The 24,736-nt window shown below is 44.5% G+C and overlaps 1 protein-coding gene across 5 annotated transcripts in view; it reads right to left on the bottom strand.

Moving 5' to 3' along the window:
* The window catches only part of ATP2B3 (ATPase plasma membrane Ca2+ transporting 3), a 335,730-nt gene extending 311,362 nt beyond the window's left edge, over positions 1-24,368 (bottom strand). For all 5 annotated transcript variants that reach the window (XM_077283797.1, XM_077283799.1, XM_077283795.1 and 2 more), the window contains exon 1: positions 24,157-24,368. The gene's annotated coding sequence lies outside the window, so the exon portion shown is untranslated. The remainder of the gene's footprint in view (positions 1-24,156) is intronic.
* Between the last annotated feature and the right edge of the window lie 368 nt (positions 24,369-24,736).

Raw genomic sequence — 24,736 nt, 5'->3', positions numbered from 1 at the left:
TGTGTGTGTGTTTTTTTTTTTGTTTGTTTGTTTTTTTAGGAGTCTGGATTATAAATAATTTGCATCAGCCGTCACCTTCCAATTTGTAGTCCAAAGAAATAATGTATTTGGACCGGTGTGTGTTTTCTAGTAGTGTTGCAAATAAATAATTGGCATCAGCCATCTCGTTGCCGTTTCTATGCCAAAGAAATAATTTTTGTAAACGTGCAAGATTTCTCCCAAGTATCCCCTATCCTGTAGAATTCTGTGGCCCAGCACATCTGATTATCACCTACATGCAGAACTTGGAAACCTATGTCTTCATAACAGCTTACAGCCTGCAATGACCCTGCTGCCACCTCACCAACAACAGAGCTGCGGCAACCCCTGAACCTACTGCCTCCTTCCCCATTATCCTATAGAATGTAAGGCCACAAGGGCACGGCCCTCTCCCCTTTGTACCTGTCTGTCACTATTAGTTTGTTTATTGTAATTTCTATCTGTATTTTGTATGTAACTCCTCATGTACAGCACAATGGAATCAATGATGCTCTAAAAATAAATAATCCTCGCATGATGTCCCACCCAGTCCTCACCCCTGCCCTCCTTGCCGCTGTACACATGCTGCAGCAGTTGGTACATGTGTTTCGTTATCAGCAACACGAGAGATGTGCTGCGGTGGTCCGCTGACCACTTGCACTACCCCCCCAAGTACTCATCCTCCAACAGGACAAGTGGTTGAGCATCAGTGCACTCAATCTCTTCCACTTGTGGGGCAGGGGTTGGACCCATGAAATTACACAGAACGTCCTGACATCTGCGTGCACCAGAGGAAAGTGTTTCATTTGGGGCATGTACACAGATCGACCATGCCCTCTCTCTCTCCATACAGCTTATACATCACCAACACCAGCAAAACGGCCACATCTTCTATTTGATGCTCTTCTCATTGTTTTCAGCCCCAAAAATTGCAGAGTATTACACGGTCTGTATACAGCGAGACAGTGGCCAGCAGATTATTACACTACCTGTTTTCAGAGTTTCCCCCAAAAATAAATTAAAACAAAAATGAAGTGTTGGTTACCTCCTCCTACTCCACCTCTTCAAGCTACACCACCACCTCCTCCTCAGCCTCCTGCTCCACTTGGACCTCCGCCTCCTGGTTCAAGATTATAATTTTTTCTTTTTTGTTAATCTATGTTAATTTAAGTAGTTTTCCTATCCAGATTTGTTTGAAGGGCAATTGTCTTATCACCCCCATTGGCTTTTTTTTCCAGCCCCCTAGCACTGACTATGACAATTTTACAGCCATTTTAAAGAACCAAAGTTTGGGTTCCCATTGACTTCTATTGAGTTCAGAATCAGGTTAAAGTCCAGTTGTAACTTTTCACTGTAGCTACATTGAACCTGCTAAACCCAAACGTCCTAGAGTGAGCTCATCACTATTGGTAAGTATCTTGTGGTCTACCTTGTAGCCACTAAGAAGTGACAGAAGGCATGAAAAAAAAGGATCAAATGTCTGGAAGAGGCAAGTTGTCTAGACCACACAAAAGGCAGTATTATGTGGTCTATCGTGTAGCTACTAAGATATGAGGGAATGCAGGATCCAGTAGATCAAAAATCCTGATGGATGCAATTTGCAAAGATCTAGAAAAGGCAATGTTTTATAGTCTAATGTGTAGCCAGTGTTGGAAGGCATAAGCCAGAGAAAACAGTTATATTCTAGATTAGGCAAGTTGCAAAGTTCTACACCATACAAAGAGCAGTACTTTGAGTTCTAGTTGGTAGCCTCTAGGAATTGATGGAAGGCATGAGATCTAGAACTCTCAAAGTTCTAGACCACACAAGGAGCAGTATTTTGTAGTCTACCATGTAGCTACTAGCTCCCCGAGGAAGTGATAGCGAAACGTGCGTCGGGGCCTCGGCGTGATGCACAGGCATTTTAGACATCTAAGACATGGGTAAGAGGATTTGATTTGTTTTTACGCTAGCACTGGCTGACTCTTATACAAATAACCGCCTTTGGATATACATTTCTGCGGTGTTTTTTCGGTGGGACACGGAAATTTGATTAATTCACATGGTTCATATAAAAAGTCCTATATAGACCCTAGCCTACATCTATTAGTGCATCCTGTGTGGCTTCTGCTACTTCTCCTACTTTCCATGTGTCTAAGATCAGGGCATTTGACATGACTGACATATTATTGGATTATTGATCCCTGATCTAACTATTTTATGCCTGTGTGGTCGCACCATGGTTGCATTGTTATTCTCTGGTTTTAAACCGTATATTTTTTTCACAATATGTGTGGTGTAACTTGTTTACATAATTTTAACAAACCATTTGCCCTGATTTACTGTATGGAATAAAGTTCTTTTTGCACTTTTGTACTGACGGGGTTGAGATTGAATTTTTTGGTTATTCAACATGCACACATATGTTTTGACTAATTAGCTAGGGATTTAAGCTCCCGCATGTTCTTTATTGTTAATCATATTGTATGGAGAGTTTCTCTAAAATATGTTCCCCTCATTTCATTCTGGATCTTGCTATGTTCTCATGTAGCTACTAGGAAGTGATGTAAGGCATGATTCAGAGGTTCTGGAGAATGCAACTTGCAAAGCTCTAGACCTTACAAGGCGCAGTATTTTGTGTTCTACCATGTAACTTCTTTGACGTGATGGTACGATCCAAAGGATCAGGATGTCTGGATGATGCAAGTTATCTAGACCACACAATATTTTTTTTTTGTCCACCATGTAGCAACTAAGAATTGATGGAAATCATAGTCCAAAAGATCCAGATAAAGCCGTTATATTCTAGATGATGCAAGTTGCAAAGTTCAAGACTTCACAAGGAGAAGATGAGTGAAGCTCAACGCCAAATGCACGTAATATTGGAGTGATCTCACTTCCTCACCGGTTGCTCCATTCTAGTTCCTAACACATATGAGATTGCTACACTTATGAGTCCACTTATGTTAAAAAAGACTCCCAGCATGACTACATTACTCAATGAAGGCCTCAATTTAGCATTTTTTGTTAAGCATCACCCAATAAGCGTTGATATGGCAACACCAAGTTCGCCTCACTATGGTAACAGTCGATGCAAGATATTGGTCTACCGGCTGGAAGTGCTATTCACAATGTCATGCCATATACAGATCATGGTTGGGGGGGAAATATCATTGTACAAAAAAAAAAATCAATATTTACCTATTGGGGCCTTTTTCTAGAGATTATTTGGTGCGCCAAATAACTTTCCCTTTCAACATTTTTCTTTTTTTTTACTTTTACATTTTAGAATATTTTTTTCAATTTCTTCAAACTGTGTTGAGTAGAGATCTGTAGATTCAGGATAGGTATAGATATCCAGGAGCAGGCTAGATGACCGGTTGACCAAAATTGGTCTCCATCGGCTTGACAATATCTTCTTGTTACCATTTAGGTCTGGTTAGAACTACTAAAATTTGGGCTTGCTGAAATCTCCTGCCTGTACCAATGCCTTAGGCATTCATTAGCTCCCTTATATTCTGAATTATAACTCTGGTTTGAGAAATCACAAGTATAATCTTCTAACACATATCTCTGATATAACACCAGACCGTTTTGCCTGAATTTCCCTTTTTAATTTTCTAGATTGGATCCATTTTTTTTTTTACTTAAACGCATGAATTTTGAGCTAAAAATCATTTTTTTTTCAATCTGGGTTTCATTAACAATTTGGAGTTACCTCAGCATCCAACATTGAGCTCTTTCTGATGGAAGAGTTTTTGTCTTTTATCTTTTTTTGTTTTTTTTTTGTTTTGGGCTCTCCTCAGCTAATTTATGACCACAAATCTCATCAAAGTTAAATGTATAGGGAAACAAAGAGCTTGTAACATCCAAACGGTACAAAATATTTCATGAAACCTAATTGCAAAAATGATTTTTATTCCCAAATACATGCATTTTAGTAAAAGGAAAATAGCTCCCAAATGTGGACAAACTCTTTTATAGAAGTTCTTTGGTAATAGAAAAAAGTACGGTAACTACAGAAAATGTTATTACAAATAAGTTCCTAAATACCTGTAATAAACAAATCATATTATTTTTGTCTGGGAAGGTAATAACTGTAGAATTAATGGTAACTGTCTATTTACACTGACAGAAATCTCTCCTAAAATGTTAATAGCGCTGATGTCCATCCTGTCTTTCTACATGCATTCATAGCAGCGGAGCCTTTCCGGCTCACAGGGATCGGTGCTATTAACATTCTAGGGCTGGGTCCTGTCAATGTAAGAATTTGGGTATTTTCTACTTCGGTGACCAATGACGTAATTAGAGTCTGATGGGCCCGGATGCAATATTTGGACTGGGCCTCCCACTATCCTTTATTATGCATATGTGTGCTTGTGTGTGTATGTGTATGTCTGTGTGTATACTCCATAGTACTCCTTGCAGTATAACGCACTCCCCATAGTCCTCCATATAGTAGAACACACTCCCCATAGTCCTCCATATAGTATAATGCAGCCCCCATAGTCCTCCATATAATATAATGCACCCTCTATAGTCCTCCATATATAATGCACAGCCCATAGTCCTCCATATAGTATAATGAACCACATAGTCCTCTATATAATATAATTCACCCCCATAGTCCTCATATATGATTCACAAGCCTATAGTCCTCCATATTAGTATAATACACAGCCCATAGTGCTCCATACAGAATAATGCACATCCCATTGTCATCTATGTAGTATAATGCACCCTCATATTCCTCCATAAAGTATTATGCACTCCACATAGTCATCTGCAGTGCCCCAGGGTCCTGGTCGTTGCAGTAATATCACTCTCCTCTAGGAGACAGTGATGTTACGTTTGGAGGCAATAAAGGAGATCTCTTTACCAGGTATCACAAACCATGCAACACACTTCACACTCCAGTCCACCAGGGGGAGCTATGCTCTTATTAGGGCACTCTTCACACTTAGGTAAAACTGGTGGCCTGGAGAGGAAGTTAGGCAGTTGCTGTCTGAGCTCCGCTCAAGTAGTTGGTCCCTGACATGGGTGGGATCCTGTCAGAGGCCTAGACAGAAGGTCACGGAGCTGCCCCTGCCCCACGTGCGGCAGTTCCTAAGAACGAACATGAAAGAGAACTGTATTGTAGAGAGGGTGAGAAAAGAAGTCATAGCAAAGGAGTGGATACCAGAAGGAGTTCTGCCCTGCACAGGCTGCCTCCTTCTGAGGCGCAGGATCCGGTAGCCGGCACACCGAGGGAGAAACAGTCCTTTATGCCTTGCTCCAGAGACCGGCTTGACAGCTAATTTCACATTACTGATCCGCCCCATACCCAGGAGGCAAGGTGGCACCCACGAGAGGCCGGGGCATGATAGAGTCCCTGTAAAAAGCCTCATGCCACTGGTCATACGGGTTGTCCTATCCATCTGGGTGACAGAGAAAGAGACATAACATCTAGAACATCTACAACAGTTGTGAGGACCTTATGAGAGGCTCAGTAATAAGGCACTACAACACCCAGGCGCTAGAGGAAGGCTACTGATTTCCACCTGGATAAGGGGACTCTGGATTTGCCTCCAAACCGGCCGGATTCTGCCTGCACTGTGATCTGGTGCTCTGGACTGTGGATGCTGAAACCTTCAGTAAAAAGGTAAAGAGACTGCAACCTTGTGTCCTCGTTCTTCACTGCACCTCTCACCATCCACCATCTACACTCTGGGAAACCCTGGGGACACACTTCACCTGTGGGAAGGTATACCATCTAGCGGCCATAACATCACCCCAGCGGACCCCTTAAAGCAGCGTCGGTCACCCTGACCGAATACCACAGGTGGTGTCACGAACATTTCCCCTTTAAAGACCTTTCCCCTTTTACACCGGACCTCCCGAGGGCCACAGACCGGGTCAGCCACCGTGACATCCCCCCTGAGAACCGAAAGGCCCAGTACCCAGTTCCCCTAGCCCTTGGGGGCAATCCATATCCATATATCATAATTCACCTTCTATAGTCCTCCATATATAATGCACAAGCCCATAGTCCTCCATATACAGTATAATGCACAGCCCATATTCCTTTGTATAGTATAATATAATGCACAGCCCATATTCCTTTGTATAGTATAATATAATGCACAGCCCATAGTCGCCCATATAGTAGTATGGCCACCGAGTAGTCACCGATTTTAAAAAAAATAAATACTCACCTTCCCTCCGCTCCCTCGCTGTGTGGTGTCCTCTTCTAAAGCCGTCAGCTGACTTCAGCATGCAAGCAATGGGAGCTCATGACGTCACTGCTATACGCCGTCGGTCACGTTCACGCTGGCATCATATGCCAACCTCTGTCTAGCACTGTGTATTGCCACGTATGGACCCTATGGGCACACCTCCAGCTGACGTATTTGCCAGCGTTGGTGGGCCCTTCACCCGCCGGGCCCAGTCGCAATGGCAACTGCTGCAACACCTCTACTTGCGCCCCCTGGCTGCGACCTTTAGATAAGCGACAGTATGTGGTACAGGTTTCCTCTAGGTCACGGCAGCGGAGCCTCTCCTGCACATGTCACAGGGACTGATCCTATCAAAATTCTAGAATAGATTTCTGTCAATGTAACAAGACAGCGACTGATTAAAAGTACTTCAAAATGTATTTATAAAGATATTTCCTTTTTTATTTTTTATTCCTTGAGAATCTCTTTATTGTCAATGTGTTTGGAGAACACTGAGAAAGCCACATCTGGAAAACCCCAAAAATGTGTTTAATATCTCCAGAGTAAGGAATATATATTTGTGACTAGTTTAAATAAATATACACAACTTTATGCATAATTGTCCTTTCTTAAAGGGGTTCTCCAATATTTTCTTACTGATAACCCACACTATTCTTAATGAGTTGTCCAGGATCTACAATGAAGTCTTACATCACCCCCTTCATTTTTTACATCACCCCCTTCATGTCTCATCTGTGTGATCCATTCATTCCCATTCAATTGTAAATGAATGAATGGCGGACCTACCGGGGGCCCATTTTGATTGCTGCTGTAAGGCCCCCTCTCTCTTATCTGTATGAACTAGATCCGCATTTCTGATGTTTTCCTCTAAATAAGTGAATAACTAGCCGAGCTAAGAAACCCCATGATTATGTAAGCCGGAGATTAATCCCAAGTCTCACAGCCTCTGTTATGATCAAGGACACATTTACAGTAATGCGAAATTCATCATGACACTGAGGGATTATCCCCCAACATTGGCAGCTTGTCAGCGCATGTATCGGGTCGTCTTTAGTCCTGCGCAAAGCAACATCTGCTATAAAGTACCGAAAAGTGAACAAGCTTATGTTCCTGGCTAAGAAGTGAATAGCACAGAATTTGTGCAACTTTTCATAAACGCATGCTCAGTTGATGACCAAGGCAGTGACTTAAGGTGGAAAAAAGTAAAAAAAAATTAATACTTTATTTAAAAGTTACTACAAAGTTTTGGTCGCTAGGTGTCTCTGTCCTGTCTAATTTGCTGACCACTGCCTGTCACCCATAATTTGCGTTTAGCAACACAAACCTTGGGATGGATTACACTGAACGTAGGCGGGCCTATATCTCACTACACTAAGTGGGGGCGGGTCTGTGTCCCCCTTCACTGGGGGCGGGTATGTTTTCTCCTTCACTGGGGGCGGGTCTGTGTCCCCCTCCAATGGGGGCTGGCCTGTGTCCCCCTACACTGGGGGTGGGCCTGTGTCCCCCTACACTGGGTGCGGGTCTGTGTCCCCCTTCACTGGGGGCGGGTCTGTGTCCCCCTTCACTGGGGGCGGGTCTGTGTCCCCCTCCATTGGGGGCGGGCCTGTGTCCCCCTACACTGGGGGCGGGTCTGTGTCCCCCTACACTGGGGCGGGCGTGTTTCCCCCTTCACTGGGGGCGGGTCTGTGTCCCCCTACACTGGGGGCGGGTCTGTGTCCCCCTTCACTGGGGGCGTGTCTGTGTCCCCCTCCATTGGGGGCGGGTCTGTGTCCCCCTACACTGGGGCGGGCGTGTTTCCCCCTACACTGGGGCGGGTCTGTGTCCCCCTACACTGGGGGCGGGTCTGTGTCCCCCTCCATTGGGGGCGGGTCTGTGTCCCCCTACACTGGGGCGGGTCTGTGTCCCCCTACACTGGGGGCGGGCGTGTTTCCCCTTTCACTGGGGGCGGGTCTGTGTCCCCCTTTATTAAATGGGGTCGGGTTTGTATCTCCCTACATTTAATGTGGACTGGTCTGTATCTCCATAGATTAAGAATTGGTGGGTCTGTATCTCCCTACATAAAGTAGTGTCAGGTCTATATCTCCCTACATTAAGATGGGGTACATCTGTATATCCTTACATTAAGAAGGGGTGGGTCTGTATGTCCTTAGTGGTGGAGGGAAACACCATCAGCTCTGCATTAATCTGGATTCCATACCTGAACACTTACTGCTATAGGTAAATCTGCCCTCTTTACAAACTTTTACCAGCACTACATTGTTATGGTCTTTATTATTCATTTAACATTTAACATAGGCACTTGTACCTTTTGTTCTTTTGGCATCTTGCCTTAAATTAGACCAGGTAGTGTGGCAATTTAATCCATATACTTTAATGGTGGATAAACCTGCTGTTTATGATTGGACACCATCCAGCTAAAACTATTTGCACACTTGTTGTTGATATTATATCTGCAATGACTGACACTGCTTCCCTCACACGAAAAGGCACCTTGTTGAATTTTGTGAATTTTATACATGTGTTTTTTAAAGATATTTTCAATAAATTGTTATTTTTGAAACAAACAAATTGATAATAGTGGTTATTGCTATATGTCCCCTACTATGTGTTAGTGTTGGGGCATATTTTTGGATTCTTGATTAAATGTGGGCTGGTCTGTATCTCCCTACATTAAATAGGGGCGTATCTGTATCTCCCTACATTAAATAGGGGCGTATCTGTATCTCCCTACATTAAATAGGGGCGTATCTGTATCTCCCTACATTAAATGTGGGCTGGTCTGTATCTCCCTACATTAAATAGGGGCGTATCTGTATCTCCCTACATTAAATAGGGGCGTATCTGTATCTCCCTACATTAAATGGTGGCGGGTCTGTATCTCCCTACATTAAATGTGGGCTGGTCTGTATCTCCCTACATTAAATGGGGGCGGGTCTGTATCTCCCTACATTAAATGGGGGCGGGTCTGTATCTCCCTACATTAAATGGGGGCGGGTCTGTATCTCCCTACATTAAATGGGGGCGGGTCTGTATCTCCCTACATTAAATGGGGGCGGGTCTGTATTTCCCTACATTAAATGGGGGCATGTCTGTATCTCCCTACATTAAATGGGGGCGGATCTGTATCTCCCTAGATTAAGTGGGGGCGGGTCTGTATCTCCCTACATTAAGTGGGGGCAGGTCTGTGTCTCACTACATTAAGTGGGGGCAGGTCTTTGACTCCTTAGAGGAAGTGGAGGTGGGTCTTTGTCTCCTTTCAATAAGTGGGGGATGGTCTTTGTCTCCCTATAGGAAGGGAAGGGAGGGCGGGTATTTGTCTCTGTTCCTACTAGACTATTTAAATCCCATCTATGCATAACACAGAGTCGAGCTTTCAGTTTATGGCAGGCATGAGCAATGTATGATGGGAAGTGAGAAAAAGGAGGTTCTAGCCTCTATAGAGCTGGCAGAATGCTAACATAGAGGAACCTCTAACTAAAAAAAGAGAGACAAATTACCGAACATGAGAATCAGGATAGTTCTTGGACATACTAGAGATAAGTGTACCAAAATTTTTCTTAATTTGTTGTGGATGATGATTGCAGCAACACCCTGCTTTTAGGCAAAAGTTACGGTTTAAATTGGACTAAAAACTGTGGCTATTCAACTTTTTAAAAGAACTACAACTCCCATCATGCTATGACAGCCATAATTACACTTGATCTGAGAGAACTTGGGAATTCCGAGCCATACTGTACCTTCAGTTCACTGGTCCCCACTAGAGTTGGTGAGAATCAATTCTTTGAACTTGTCTCTTTAGAGAGGAACAGGACTAGAACTCTAGTGCCACCTATAGGAAGTAGCAATCCTAAAAGTCAATATCGGTCCTCTAACGCAGAGGTCCCCAACCTTTTTTGCACCAGGGACCGGCTTGAAGCAAGACCAGTTTTCCATGGCCCGGTGGGGGTGGGGCAGGGGCGGGGCTTTGGTCATATGGGGGTGGGGTTATGGAGGGATGGAGCTTAGTGCATACTTATCATATAATTATGACATTTATAATGAGAATGTGATTCAACTTACCATAGGTTCAGAATGAGTGGGAGCACCATGCTTGTTTCCCTGGTGCTCTGCACCATTATTGCCCCATAGCTGTGCCATATAGTGCTCTGCACCATTATTGCCCCATAGCTGTGCCATACAGTGCTCTGCACCGTTTATTATTGCCCCATAGCTGTGCCATACAGTGCTCTGCACTGTTTATTATTGCCCCATAGCTGTGCCATACAGTGCTCTGCACCGTTTATTATTGCCCCATAGCTGTGCCATACAGTGCTCTGCACCGTTCATAATTGCCCCATAGCTGTGCCATATAGTGCTCTGCACCGTTCATAATTGCCCCATAGCTGTGCCATACAGTGCTCTGCACCATTATTGCCCCATAGCTGTGCCATATAGTGCTCTGCACCATTGCCCCATAGCTGTGCCATACAGTGCTCTGCACCATTATTGCCCCATAGCTGTGCCGTATAGTGCTCTGCACCATTATTGCCCCATAGCTGTGCTATACAGTGCTCTGCACCGTTCATTATTGCCCCATAGCTGTGCCATGTAGTGCTCTGCACCATTCATTATTGCCCCATAGCTGTGCCATATAGAGCTCTGCACCATTATTGCCCCATAGCTGTGCCATATAGTGCTCTGCACCATTATTGCCCCATAGCTGTGCCATATAGTGCTCTGCACCATTATTGCCCCATAGCTGTGCCATATAGTGCTCTGCACCATTATTGCCCCATAGCTGTGCCATACAGTGCTCTGCACCATTATTGCCCCATAGCTGTGCCATATAGTGCTCTGCACCATTATTGCCCCATAGCTGTGCCATATAGTGCTCTGCACCATTGCCCCATAGCTGTGCCATATAGTGCTCTGCACCATTGCCCCATAGCTGTGCCATATAGTGCTCTGCACCGTCCATTATTGCCCCATAGCTGTGCTGCTGCTGCTGCAATAAAAATAATAAAACACATACTCACCTGTCTTGCTTGCAGCTTCTCGGCGCCATCTTCCCGGCGTCTCTCCGCACTGACTGATCAGGCAGAGGGCGGCGCGCACACTATATGCGTCATCGCGCCCTCTGCCTGCAGTCAGTGCGGAGAGACGCCGGGAAGATGGAGACAGCGCCCGGCGTGTGGAACGAGGATAGGTGAATATGTCATACTTACCTGCTCCCGGCGTCCCGCTCCTTCCCCCGGACAGCTGGTCTTCGGTGCCGCAGCCTCTTCCTCTATCAGCGGTCACCGGCACCGCTGATTAGAGAAATGAATTATGCGGCTCCGCCCCTATGGGAGGTGGAGCAGCCTATTAATTTCTCTAATGAGCGGTCCCACGTGACCGCTGAACAGGGGCGCCGCGGACCGGCTGAAAAACCCCAACGGCCCGGTCCTGGTCCGCGGACCGGCGGTTGGGGACCTCTGCTCTAACGAGCCTTGTCACATGACTTGGGATAAAAGCCAAACCAGAATCTCAATTTACAGATGCTGTGTTTTGGGGTACTGCCCCTCATCAGTGCAAAGTGTGAGATCTGGTTGACTGGTTGACCGGGATCCAAGGGGTAGTGTTTCTCCTTGCGAAGAGTAACATATGAAACCTGACATGCCAAGGTGAGGAGACTTTTAAGCCTTGTAATGCTCCTCTGGGAAATATGCAAATTGTCTCTTCATACAGTATCTCAACGTTGCACTAATGAGCAGCAGTACCCCGAAACCGTGTCTGCAAATTGAGATTTTGGCTATAGCTTTTATTCTAAGTCATATGACAAGGCTCGTTAGAGAGTCGATATTGCCTTTTATGATTGCTACTTCCTATAGGTGGACTAGAGTTCAAGTCCTCTTCCTCTCTGAAGAGACAATTTGTATATTTCCCACAGGAGCACTGCAAGGCTTAAATGTCTGCTCACCTTGACATGTCACTCTCCACACTAAGAAGCATTACCCCTTGGATTTCAATTGTTTCATCCATGTCAGTGATCTATGACCACCGGACAGAAACCCTGAGATCCACCTCTGTCCTGATGGCATCTGCAGCTCTTCTATTGACTAGCTGGCTTGGTACAACGTCATGTGTGACATCAGCCAGTCCGGCTAATCAAAAGAAGACCTACAAATGTCATCCTGTAGGATTCGGCTCTCAGGCCTCCACTCCAAGGATCTCTTATTACTAACGTGGCCGATGGACTGGATCCTGCAAATCAATTCTGGTCTCCAGACACCTGGGGCAATTTGTGTGCCGGTTGTGACCCCGCTAAGCCTCTGTGGTTGCATCATGTTTAGTACCTGAGAGATTCAGTCTCAGGGATAAGTCACCAGTAGGTTTAGTAATGAAATCATCCTATAAAATAATCACATAGACATTGATTAGTATCCCAATAGACTACCACCAAGAGGAAATGGAGCCTACCGACCAGGGCTCAATCTGGCAGCCCGCATTCTGGCTTGTCTGAATTAAGCCCTAATTCTTGTGAGACTCGTTTCCTTTTAGTAATATCCTCCTGAGATGTGATAGAACATGTTCTCTTCGATACCTGGTTCCTTCGCTTTGCAGGACTGCAGGAGTATTCTCCCTGGTTACAATGTCATTGATGTCACCGCGTATTGATCACTGTCACCACTTCTCAACTATATATCTGTTCAAGAACCTTTTCTTTCACATTTGTCCCTATTGTACTTGGTATTAATGACTTTCTTCAATGCGGAGGAAAACGGAATACAAAAGAATGCTGAGCCATCACATTCAGTGATGGCATATACAGAAAAAGCAATGCACGGGGTTGAGGAGGGGAGGCCGGCATGGCAAAAATCACAATAATGCCCCTAGTGGGGATGGTTGGGATCACCACACCCCAGGGATACCATAAGGAATGTTACGCTCACGGGTGGCGTGAGCGAGGGGGGTATTGTGGCCCCATTGTGCCAGAAACCAAACTACCCTGGAAGGGGCATGACTAAGCAGCTACCTTGCTATTCGCTGGAGCCTCTGATGGTGAGGTCAGACTTGTGCGGCAGGTAGCTACCAGGTACCACTCCAGAGTGGTGTCTGGATGTGGTTGCTGATCCCACTGGGTGACGGAATGCTAGGACAGGAGCAGGCAACGGGCTGGACTGGCAGACTGGCACGGCTGAGACACTGGCAGGCGGGCACGGCTGGCACTCTGGCAGGACAGGTACTGACTTGGTAGGAACAGGAATACGGGCAGTTATATGGAAATAGGTATGGACCTGTTCAGACTCGAGGGTATATGGGAACAGGTAGGGACCTGACCTGCAGGTTGCAGAACGGAAGTAGAGCAGGACCACAAGGTTGTGGAGCCGAGAGCAGAGCAGAGATGCTGGTTTCAGTGCAGAGAGCTGAACCGCAAGGAGGCAGAGCAAAGACCAAAACCGCAGGAGGCGGAGCAAAGAGCAGAGCGGAAGGAGGCAGAGCTAAGAGTAGAACGAGTGAACACAAAGAAACACACAGCGGAATAGGAAAGGCTACAGACAGGGATACTAACGGACACAGGTATAGGACTAGGTACAGACGGAGTCAGGAACGGGACAGGCACAGAAACAAGGACTCAGACCAGGGTACAAAGCCCCACTGGGTGGCTGAAACAAGAGACACGGGTACAGGCCAGGGTACAAAGCCCCACTGGGTGGCTGACACAAGAGTAATAGCAAGACAGGACCTGGCACCTCAGCAACTAGACACTAGGGGTGGGAATGCTTTAAGTACCTGATGCATCTTGGCAATTGGCAGGGGACACCTTAGGAAGGTGCAAACAGTCTCTATAAGAGCCAGGGAGTGCCGGCGCCACCCTCCTATGCACGCAGCCACGAAGTTAGCAGAGAGCAGGCACGAGAAAAGAGATTCACAACATGGAGCAGACAGAAAGCAGAACTCACAGCATGGCCTGGAGGGGTAAGTAAGATGGTGTATCTGCCTGATGGGAGATGGAAAGCCATGCAATGATGCCGGCAGGGTTGTTACAAGGAATAACATTACATTGTTTTGTTAGAGAGTCAACATTATAGAAATGGTCATACTGGCCAACTGGAGGGTGGGAGATCCACCAGTTAGGCCCAGGATCTATTATAAGAATTGGCCCATGCGGCCACAAAGACGTATTTGTTCTATGTAGCTGTACGGCAGGTAGAGCGTAGCTATAAGGGGTGAGGAGGTAGCATTTGCACCCAGATTCTGGTGTCAGAAGGTGCCCCATAAGTGGCACCTGATATTTCGGGGGGCTCCATTACAAAGTCTCAGAGGCTTCAATTTACTCCACTGATTGGTAGCCTTTAGTCTTATCTCCTCTCAAGTGGTCTCAAGGTCAAGGCTATAACTGCAATGAGTTGCATCCAGACCCGTGAGCCTATAGTGGCACAAAAAGTCCTTTTGGCCCATGAGAGTAGACCAGTAATGGTTGCGGACCCTGATGGAGACTTTGATATGGGGCCCACGAGCATCAAGTTATGCTACTGCTCAAGGTAGTCCAGCCCAACCCTCCAGTGCAGATTAGGAGGCTTGCGGTGGAGGTTCATACCTTTGCTTGAAGGGACTGCCGATGAGATACAGGAGCTGTTTGGTTGGGTCTCGTAGCGGAAAACGTCCCAAACTATACTCATACCTGACTATGACATGGAAGGAAGCAGATGATCACATTGATGAACTTAATAAAGAGGTTTTTTTCCTTATGGTCCCCTCTATAAGCCACAGTGGAGAGCCACTACAATGACTCTCGCTCCCGATTGGAGCCTTTCCTATAAATAGTTGATTTTCCGACTTTTGGGGCTTTTTCTCAAATCTCTCTGCAAACTACAAACTGTCAATGAAAAAGTTGAAATCCCGTGTCAAGAATTATGGAAGTGATGGAGATAGATCCTCCTCCCTTTCTTGGCACATTAACCTCTGCACAGCATGCTCACAACTAAAATATTGTCTTAAAGTAAATAGGTCATGGGAAAATGGCCTATTGTCTAAATCAGATTTTTGTGTTATTTTATTTCCATATCACAAACTTTTATTAAAAATAAAAAAATCTTATAAATCTTGCAATTCTCACACTGGCCACTAGGGCTTTTAAACTGTAATTTCCTGTTGTTTAAGGAAACAATATGTGTACGTTATCCACAATGAAGAGACCCCCATCCTTATCTTTTGTATTAACGCATATAATAAGGGTGACTTGACTTGCATTAGCGACGCAGTGCGACGCATTGCCACACGTCGCAACTGTCGTGCGATGGTTGCGTCGGACCGTCGCCACCAAAAAACGTTGCTTGTAACGTTTTTTGGTGCGTTGTGCCTGTCTTTTCCGACCGCGAATGCGCGGCCGGAACTCCGCCCCCCCTCCCCGCACCTCACAATGGGGCAGCGGATGCGTTGAAAAACAGCATCCGCTGCCCCCGTTGTGCGGCGCTTCCACAGTATGCGTCGGTGCGCCGCAACTTCGCATTGCGATGTGGAGTGCACAACGCTAATGTGAAAGTAGCCTAAAGTAGCCCCAGTGGACTGTGTGGATATTGCGAGATTAATAAATGTGTTTTAAACAAAAATCATATGAAAAATAAAAATAAAAAATAAAAAAACACATAAAACCTGATTTAAACAATAGGTCTGATAACAGATTCATTTAAGTGCCATCCTTCCTATTGTTTATCTTTGCTATTGAATTCCTTCTATTGTTTGCTATTATCATCTTTTGGGCTAAGAGAAGCCAACTGTGGTCGTAGTCGTAGTCACCACTTGCAGAGTAAAAAAAAAATTCTGCCCAACATCATCTCATGTTATGCAACAATGATTTAAAATCAGTGACAAACTTTATAAAAACCATTGGTATGGAAACCGATGCTTACTATTCATGAACCTCGTGAACAATTGATGGCGTCTCTGACACCAGTAAAAAGTGCTTCACTATTAATTCAAATTAAATAAATCCCAAAATAATAAAAACATAAACTGATTTTGAACGAAAATCATAGAAAATCCTCAATCTGACATTATAAGGCTAAAGCTATAATAATCTTCTGTAGATAAGTCCACGTATAATTGTCCTAAGCTGACACGGAAGGAGGACATCCATTCTTGAGATACATTCCCATAGAGAAGCTTAGATATTTCTTCAAAAAAGGATTTGAAAAACATGGCTGCATGCTTCCAGAAACAGCGCCACCACTACCACAGGGCTGTGTCTGGTATTGCAACTCTGCTCTATTGAAGTGAATGGAACTAAGCTGCAATATCACTCACAACCTGTAAGCAGGGGTGGCGCCACTTATGGTAGGAAGCAGTTAATATTTTCAAGTAATATGCCAAATGAAATCTGATATATAGTTTTCTCTCCTGGTATCATCACCAGCTTTATAGATGCAGAGCAATTTTTGCCATAAACACCATCCTGTCTCTAGTCTAACCCTATCTATACTATATACATTAAGCGGCTAATTATTGTTCTGCGTATTAAGAAGGAACAAAGATAAATATTTCCCCTCCCCAAATAACTGAAATGCTTTTTGTAGAAAATAATAGCCAACAGCGCCACTTCTGCCTACAGGCTGTGTCTGGTATTGCATTGAAGGCTAGCGGGGTGGAAGGGTTCCAGTTTGGCCATTATTACAGTTTATAGAGTAAATCCACAACTTTTGCAGCCGCCTGATTGACCATCACTCACTGTTCTAGTCCTTGTATCTCTCAAGTGTAGCACTATTATTTTCATTGGGTGCAGTGAGTGTCGTTACTATTTTCAGGGAGCACGGTGAGTGGCGCTACTATTTTCAGGGGGCACAGTGAGTGGCGCTATTTCTTTTCAGGGGATGTAGTGTACGGCACCATTATATTCAAAGGTCTCAGTGTGGGACAATATTCTATTCAATGAGTATATTGTGCAGCGTCATTATGTTCAGGGGACATAGTGAGTGGCGCTATTTATTTCTACGGGCAGAGAGAGTGGCATTTATTTACTGGGCACAGTGTATGATGCCATTATTCAAAGGTGACAGTGAGGCAGCATTCTACTGAAGAAGTATAATGTGGTCAGTATTATCTTCAGGGGACATAGTGAGTAGCACTCTATATTTCTAGGGACACAGTATGTGGCAGTATTATTTTCTGGGAGACAGTATGTGACACTATTATTTTCTGGGACACAGTATGTGGCAGTGTTATTTTCTGGGAGACAGTATGTGACACTTATTTTCTGGGAGACAGTATGTGGCAGTATTATTTTCTTGGAGACACTATGTGTCAGTATTATTTTCTGGGACACAGTATGTGGCAGTATTATTTTCTGGGACACAGAATGTGGCAGTATTATTTTCTGGGAAACAGTATGTGGCAGTATTATTTTCTGGGAGACAGTATGTGACACTTATTTTCTGGGAGACAGTATGTGGCAGTATTATTTTCAAGGGCACTATTGTATTCAGACAACAAAGTGTGGAACAGCATTCTGTTCCAGGGGCGTAGTGTTTGGCATTATGTTTAGGGGGCAATGTGAGTTGTGCTATTATTTTTAAGTGGATCCATGTAGGTAGCATTATATTCTGGTGGCACAGTATGTGCCACTATTATATTCAGATGACACAGCATGGGATAGTATTCTATTCAAGGGGTATTGCCTGTGGCATCATTATATTAAGGAGACAATGTTCGTCACAATTATTTTTAGGGGACGCTGCATTAGATACAGTTATATTCAAGGAACATAGTGTGTGGTACTATTATATTTGAAGGTGACAGTGAGACGGCATTCTATTCAAAAGATCTGATATGGTCATCATTATCTTTAGGGGTCATATTCTCTTTTTCTTGGGACACAATATGTCACACTATTAATTTCAGGGAGACAGTATGTGGCAGTATTATTTTCTAGGGACACAGTGTGTGGCACTATTGTATTCAGAGGGCACAGTGTGGCACAGCATTTTGTTTCAAGGGCGCAGTGACAATGTCTTTTTTTTTTTTTTTTCATATTCCAATCTTGATTAATAATTTACATGAGAAACCTTACAATTCTCACACTGGCCACTGGGGCTTTTTTTTAGACTCTAACTTCCTGTTGTTTCAGGAAACAACACATATACATTAGCAGCAATGATCAGACCCCCGACCCTATTGTTTGTAGTGAAGCATCTAATGAGTGTGTGCAGAGGTCATTATGAAGGGAGCTGTGATGTCGCCTAGTGTGATTGGTGGATCCTATGTATCAGTGTATATAGAGGTGTTACCTGTCATTGTAATCCTGCCTCTGCTGATAAGGAGCCTGCTGAAAACTCTTCCTGAAAGAACAGGAACTAAAAGTCTATAAAAGTCCCAGTCGACAGTATAAAAACTGTACTGTAAGATTACTACTTTTTAGTTTTTTAATAAAGATTGTGATGTGAAGAAAAAAAAAGTTTACCAACATATTTTAAAAAATACATGTAACATAAAACGAAAGATAATTTTCTGACAGCACACTTCTTGTAATTCCATCTAAATATTTATGATTCTAATCATCCGGAATACATTCTAATCTTTCTATTATTTACTTGCATTAATGTTAGAATTTTACAGAACACTCGGTTCCATCTTTAATTGTGACATTAAGGCAGGAACATCCGAAAAATAAGTGCCCAGATTCTGCAATTCAGGCGATAGTGATCAGTTGTGGGAACATTAAATGAAGCTAAAAGTCAAAGGTCAATAATAATAAAAAATCTCCAGTGCACTAGTCTGCCAGCAGCTTGTTAGTCAGCGCTGGCCTGGAGGTCATTTCTCACTGGCCACTTACTGATAAATACAGGTCACCGCACTGCTACCTATAGGCGTACAGCAGGAATGGCGGGTATCACGGTCGGAGGGGAGAGCGGTGGTCTCTTCACATCGGCCTGATCAGGTAGACACAATTGGTAGACAAAAAGCAAAAGAAGCCAGCTCACCGATCAGCAGAGGAAGCCCGGAACTCCATCCTGATGAGATGTAGTAGAACTTCACACAAAAAAGAAGAAATGTTTCAGCTTCCAATAAAAAAATTGGAAGCTGTGACAAAGACCGCTGTGTCGGTTGAAACGCGTCGCTTGCCTCCATGGTGTTATGGTGCTGTTCCAGGAGTTCTCCTGATTTTAATATATTGGATTAAAGTTCATTTTTTTATTGGAAGCTGGAACATTTCTTCTTTTTTGTGTGAAGACACAATTGGTAGCAGTATAATTTGTTTGGGTGTAAAGACCATGTACAGAAGCATGAAGGGTCCATGTAATTCCAGAGACCCCCACATAGTCAAGGGGGATTTATCTATGCACACAATGGAACCTCAGTATGAATACATATAGATACAGGGATGGATGGATGATGGATAAAGGAATGGATGATAGATACAGGGATGGATAGATAGATACAGGGGTGGATGGATAGATACAGGATGGATGGCTGGATGTATAGATATAGGAATGGACGGATAGATACAGGGGTGGATGGGTAGATATGGGGTGGGTGGATGGATAGACACAGGGATAGATAGATGGATAAAATAATACATAGCTAGACGCTGGGATAGAAACATGGATGGAAAGATGTGGTGATGGATAGATTGGACCTACAGTAGATAAATGTGCCATTGATGGATATGATTATATACAGAGGATATATGTGATTATATACAGAGTATATATGTGATTTATATATATAGAGGATAGATGTGAAAATATATATATATACATATAAAGAGAGAGAGAGAGGATAGATGTGAAAAAAAAAAAAAAAATATATATATATATATATATATATATATATATATATATATATATATATATATAAATATTATTTATATGGCGCCAACATATTCCGCAGCGCTTTACAAATTATAGAGGGGACTTGTACAAACAATAGACATTACAGCATAACAGAAATCACAGTTCAAAACAGATACCAGGAGGAATGAGGGCTCGCAAGCTTACAACCTATGAGGAAAAGGGGAGACACGAGAGGTGGATGGTAACAATTGCTTTAGTTATTTGGACCAGCCATAGTGTAAGGCTCAGGTGTTCATGTAAAGCTGCATGAACCAGTTAACTGCCTAAATATGTAACAGTAAAGACACAGAGGGCTAATAACTGCATAAAGTGTATGAGAACATGATGCGAGGAACCTGATTATGTTTGTTTTTTTTGAATGGGCCACACAGGGATAGATAGGTTAATGCATTGAGGCCGTAGGCCAATCTGAACAAATGAGTTTTTAGGGCACGCTTAAAACTGTGGGGATTGGGGATTAATCGTATTAACCTAGGTAGTGCATTCCAAAGAATCGGCGCAGCACGTGTAAAGTCTTGGAGACGGGAGTGGGAGGTTCTGATTATTGAGGATGCTAACCTGAGGTCATTAGTGGAGTGCAGGGCACGGGTAGGGTGGTAGACTGAGACCAGAGAGGAGATGTAGGGTGGTGCTGAGCCATGGAGTGCTTTGTAGATGAGGGTAGTAGTTTTGTACTGGATTCTGGAGTGGATGGGTAGCCAGTGTAATGGCTGGCACAAGGTAGAGGCATCGGTGTAACGGTTGGTGAGAAATACGATCCTGGCTGCAGCATTCAGGACAGATTGGAGCGGGGAGAGTTTAGTAAGAGGGAGGCCGATTAGTAGAGAGTTACAATAGTCCAGACGAGAATGAATAAGTGAAACAGTAAGAGTTTTTGCAGAGTCGAAAGTAAGAAAAGGGCGAATTCTAGAAATGTTTTTGAGATGCAGATAAGAAGAGTGAGCCAGTGATCGGATGTGGGGGGTGAATGAAAGCTCGGAATCAAGTATGACCCCAAGGCAGCGGGCATGTTGCTTTGGAGTAATGGTGGAACCGCACACGGAGATGGCAATGTCAGGCAAAGGTAGGTTAGTAGAGGGAGAGAACACGAGGAGTTCAGTTTTTGACAGGTTCAGTTTCAGATAGAGGGAGGACATGATGTTAGAGACAGCGGTAAGACAATCACTGGTGTTTTCTAAAAAGGTTGGCGTGATAACAGGAGAAGAAGTGTATAATTGGGTGTCGTCAAAATAGAGATGGTACTGGAAACCAAATCTACTGATTGTTTGTCCAATAGGGGCAGTATACAAAGAGAAGAGGAGGGGGCCTAGGACTGATCCTTGAGGAACCCCAACAGTAAGGGGAAGGTGAGAGGAGGAGGAACCAGCAAAAGATACAGTGAAGGAGCGGTCAGAGAGATAGGAGGAGAACCAAGAGAGAACGGTGTCCTTGATGCCGATGGAGCGGAGCATAGTGAGGAGGAGCTGATGATCCACAGTGTCGAATGCTGCGGAGAGATCCAAGAGAATTAGCATGGAGTAGTGACCATTAGATTTTAGCTGTTAGTAGGTCATTAGAGACTTTAGTGAAGGCAGTTTCAGTCGAGTGTAAAGAGCGGAAACCAGATTGAAGAGGGTCGAGAAGAGAGTTATCTGAGAGATAGCGGGTAAGACGAGAGTGCACAAGGCGTTCGAGGAGTTTAGAGATGAAGGGAAGATTAGAGACACGTCTATAATTAGCGGCACCGTTTTGATCGAGGGAGGGTTTTTTAAGTAATGGATGTATAATGGCATGCTTAAATGAGGATGGAAAAATACCGGAAGTGAAAGAAAGGTTGAATATTTTTGTTAGGTGAGATGTGACAGCCGGGGAAAGGGACTGGAGGAGATGTGACGGAATGGGGTCACTGGTGCAAGTGTGTGTATGTGTATGTGTGTGTGTGTGTATATATATATATATATATATATATATATATATATATATATATATAGAGAGAGAGAGAGAGAGAGAATAGATATGATTATATATAGAGGACAGACATTAGATAGTACCCCGATAGATGGACAGGACAGAGATGTGACACAGATGGAGGTGACAGATCCATAGATACAATGAGTGATGTCCTTCTCTGAAGCTGGATTCTCTATTATTAATGAGCAGAATGTAAGTGATGGTCCAGATGCTGAATAATAGAAGGGAGGTATTATTACAGCGCTGACTATAAGCTGCATCAGTGCCCCCATTATTACACCCCAGCCTGAGAAGGGGAGCACATCCAGCCGCCCCGAGGACTGAGCAATAGTAACTTCATGTCCACGGCCTAACTGAAAATGAAAGGGCCGCTGTGCTGACGGTGGAGGTGAACGCATCGTTTGCAGAAGTACTTCTAGATCACAAACTGCTCCTCTAACTGGTCACCTGACTATGCTGGGATCTGTAGTGCCCCACCACCTTTATAGCATTGGGAATGTGTGGTCTAATTAAATGATAATATTCCCTGCAAGCCGTCAGGATAATGGTGGCCATGTTGGTTGTCACCCAGCTTTCCCAGGAACAGATGCACCAAATGTCCCGCTGAGTAGTAGCATGATAGATTTCTAGGCACTGACAGAACATCAGCTTTATTATGGTAGACGACCAGGTACAATGCGGCTCCGTGAGATGGTGCCCACCATCAGCAGAAAGGCACATGGATGACATGGAGGGATTGGCATCATATGGTCAATATTCATCTGGTAAATCGATTTACCACAGGCATACACACAGAGGGGCATCACTACGGGGGTGCAGAGGGAGCAGTCATGTCTGGCCCTGATGTCAGGACTATAAATGGCCATGATGGTTAGGAGGCCCCATAAAACCTCAATGCCTCAGTGCCAGTCTCTTTCTCGATGGCTGATGCCTGCATTACTGATGGCAGGGTGCCAATGTGAAGGGTTGGCTCAGCGAGACCTGATGGGTACAAGTTAGCACAGAGGTGGGTAGAGCGCGGCACACTGGCAGCTCGGGCTCCGTCATATAGCCTGTTCACCATGTCACACCCCCTCACATGAGGAATGCACAAAAAAGGTGAAAAAAGTGGTGCATGAAGGATGGCACAGCCAGCGCAGATGCCACAAGCCAGCAATGCAGAGAGTTTGGGCCATCACCACCTGGGCTGCCTTGGTAATGACTGGGGAAGGTCATTCTGGGGTAAATCTCCATTACAGGATACTTCAGATGATTGACCAGATCCGGGCCTGCTATCAAAGGTGGGTGTAGAGGAGATGTTAAAGTCAAAGGGATCAGACATCGTTTCCCCAAATCCCAACATGTCACCAGAAATAGAAGAGGACATCCCACCCTGCCCGATCACCAGGCCTGGATCAGTGCAATAAGACCCCCCTCCATTCCTCCCCATCATCGTCCTAATTAAGAGCTGCTGAGATACCCCTCTGTCACTCCGTGCAATCCGTCCAATCAGGATTGGGGACAGGCTGCTTTCGGTGTCGGAGCAGGATCCCTCCCCTTACCCTGCAGTTGAATAAAAAGGAAAAAAAAACACGACATTGCAATGCAGCAATAGATCATCTGTGGTCAATGGACCTGGATGTCCACCTCCATCCCAGCCATTCCCTACAGGCACATGCCTAACCTCCTCCAACCCATGTTCATCTGCAGTGAGCCACTAGTGTAGCATCATCATCATCATCCTCATCATCATCCTCCAGTCCCTGCATTGGGATGGGTGTTGTGTGTCCTACTCTCCATCCTAATTGAGTCAGGAGGAGAGGAGACTGCAGAGCGAAGCCGTATCCCACAAGGTCTCGCCATCCTCTTCCTTGACTTCTCTCCATTGCAGATGAAGTGGTTCATGTTGTCTCCAGCCCTTCCTCCTCTCCTAAAAAAAAATCACCCTAAACGGGTGGAACCCTAACCTTAACCCTAACCTTAACCCTAACTCTATCCTCCTACCCATAATGAATTCCCTGTACCTGCAGAATCTATGGCATTAGCCCTACACAAGTGGCCATCTGTAAGAAGGCAGATACTTTACTTGTCATCATTGCAGCAATTGATACATTTCATGCAGCAGAAATTGGTACAAGATGTTAATAATAATATGCAACAATGTATCCAACAAGCCATAATAATAATAATAAACCAGGCTGCCTTACCAGGCCATGTTAGGAGGAGGGAGGGAAGACAGGAATCCAGGATAAGGCTCTTCTTCTTATTCTCTCGTCTGAATCAAAGGAAGAAAATGAAAAAGCTGGAAAATGATGTAAAATTGGTTCCGGCAGCTGATACTGGAGAACTACATGCCTCATGGATGGAGCCAGAACTCTGTGCTGTAGTCCATCTGCAGACTTCAGCATCCCAGGAGAGCAGAAAGGGAGAGGGATTGGGGGGGGGGGGACGAGGAGGGGAGGTCCGAGGATGCCTATTAAAAGCAAAGCGAGAGGCTACGCTAGATAATCACCAGGCGGATTCGCCATGGGGTACGTAAGGGGTTAATGCCCAACCGGGCAGCAAACAAAAAAAAAACTATTGTTTTTATGCGGCTAGCAAAAAATGTCTTTTTTTGTTCTCGTCTTTCCCCCCCTATTTGTGCTCGTGGTACAACCCAAGCCCACTTCATTGGTGATGGCACTGTGTGTTATCACTGATTCTACCTGCAATAGCTTTTCTGTGTTCTGCAAAGCTCATGCTGATAGCATTAGCATCCCCCCACCCCCCCAATCCAAGACTACTTCC

This window comes from Ranitomeya variabilis, chromosome 2, assembly GCF_051348905.1.
Source record: "Ranitomeya variabilis isolate aRanVar5 chromosome 2, aRanVar5.hap1, whole genome shotgun sequence".
NCBI classification, from domain to species: Eukaryota; Metazoa; Chordata; class Amphibia; order Anura; family Dendrobatidae; genus Ranitomeya; species Ranitomeya variabilis.
The sequence above is the reverse complement of the archived record's forward strand: the minus strand, read 5'-3'. Positions and strand labels throughout refer to the sequence as shown.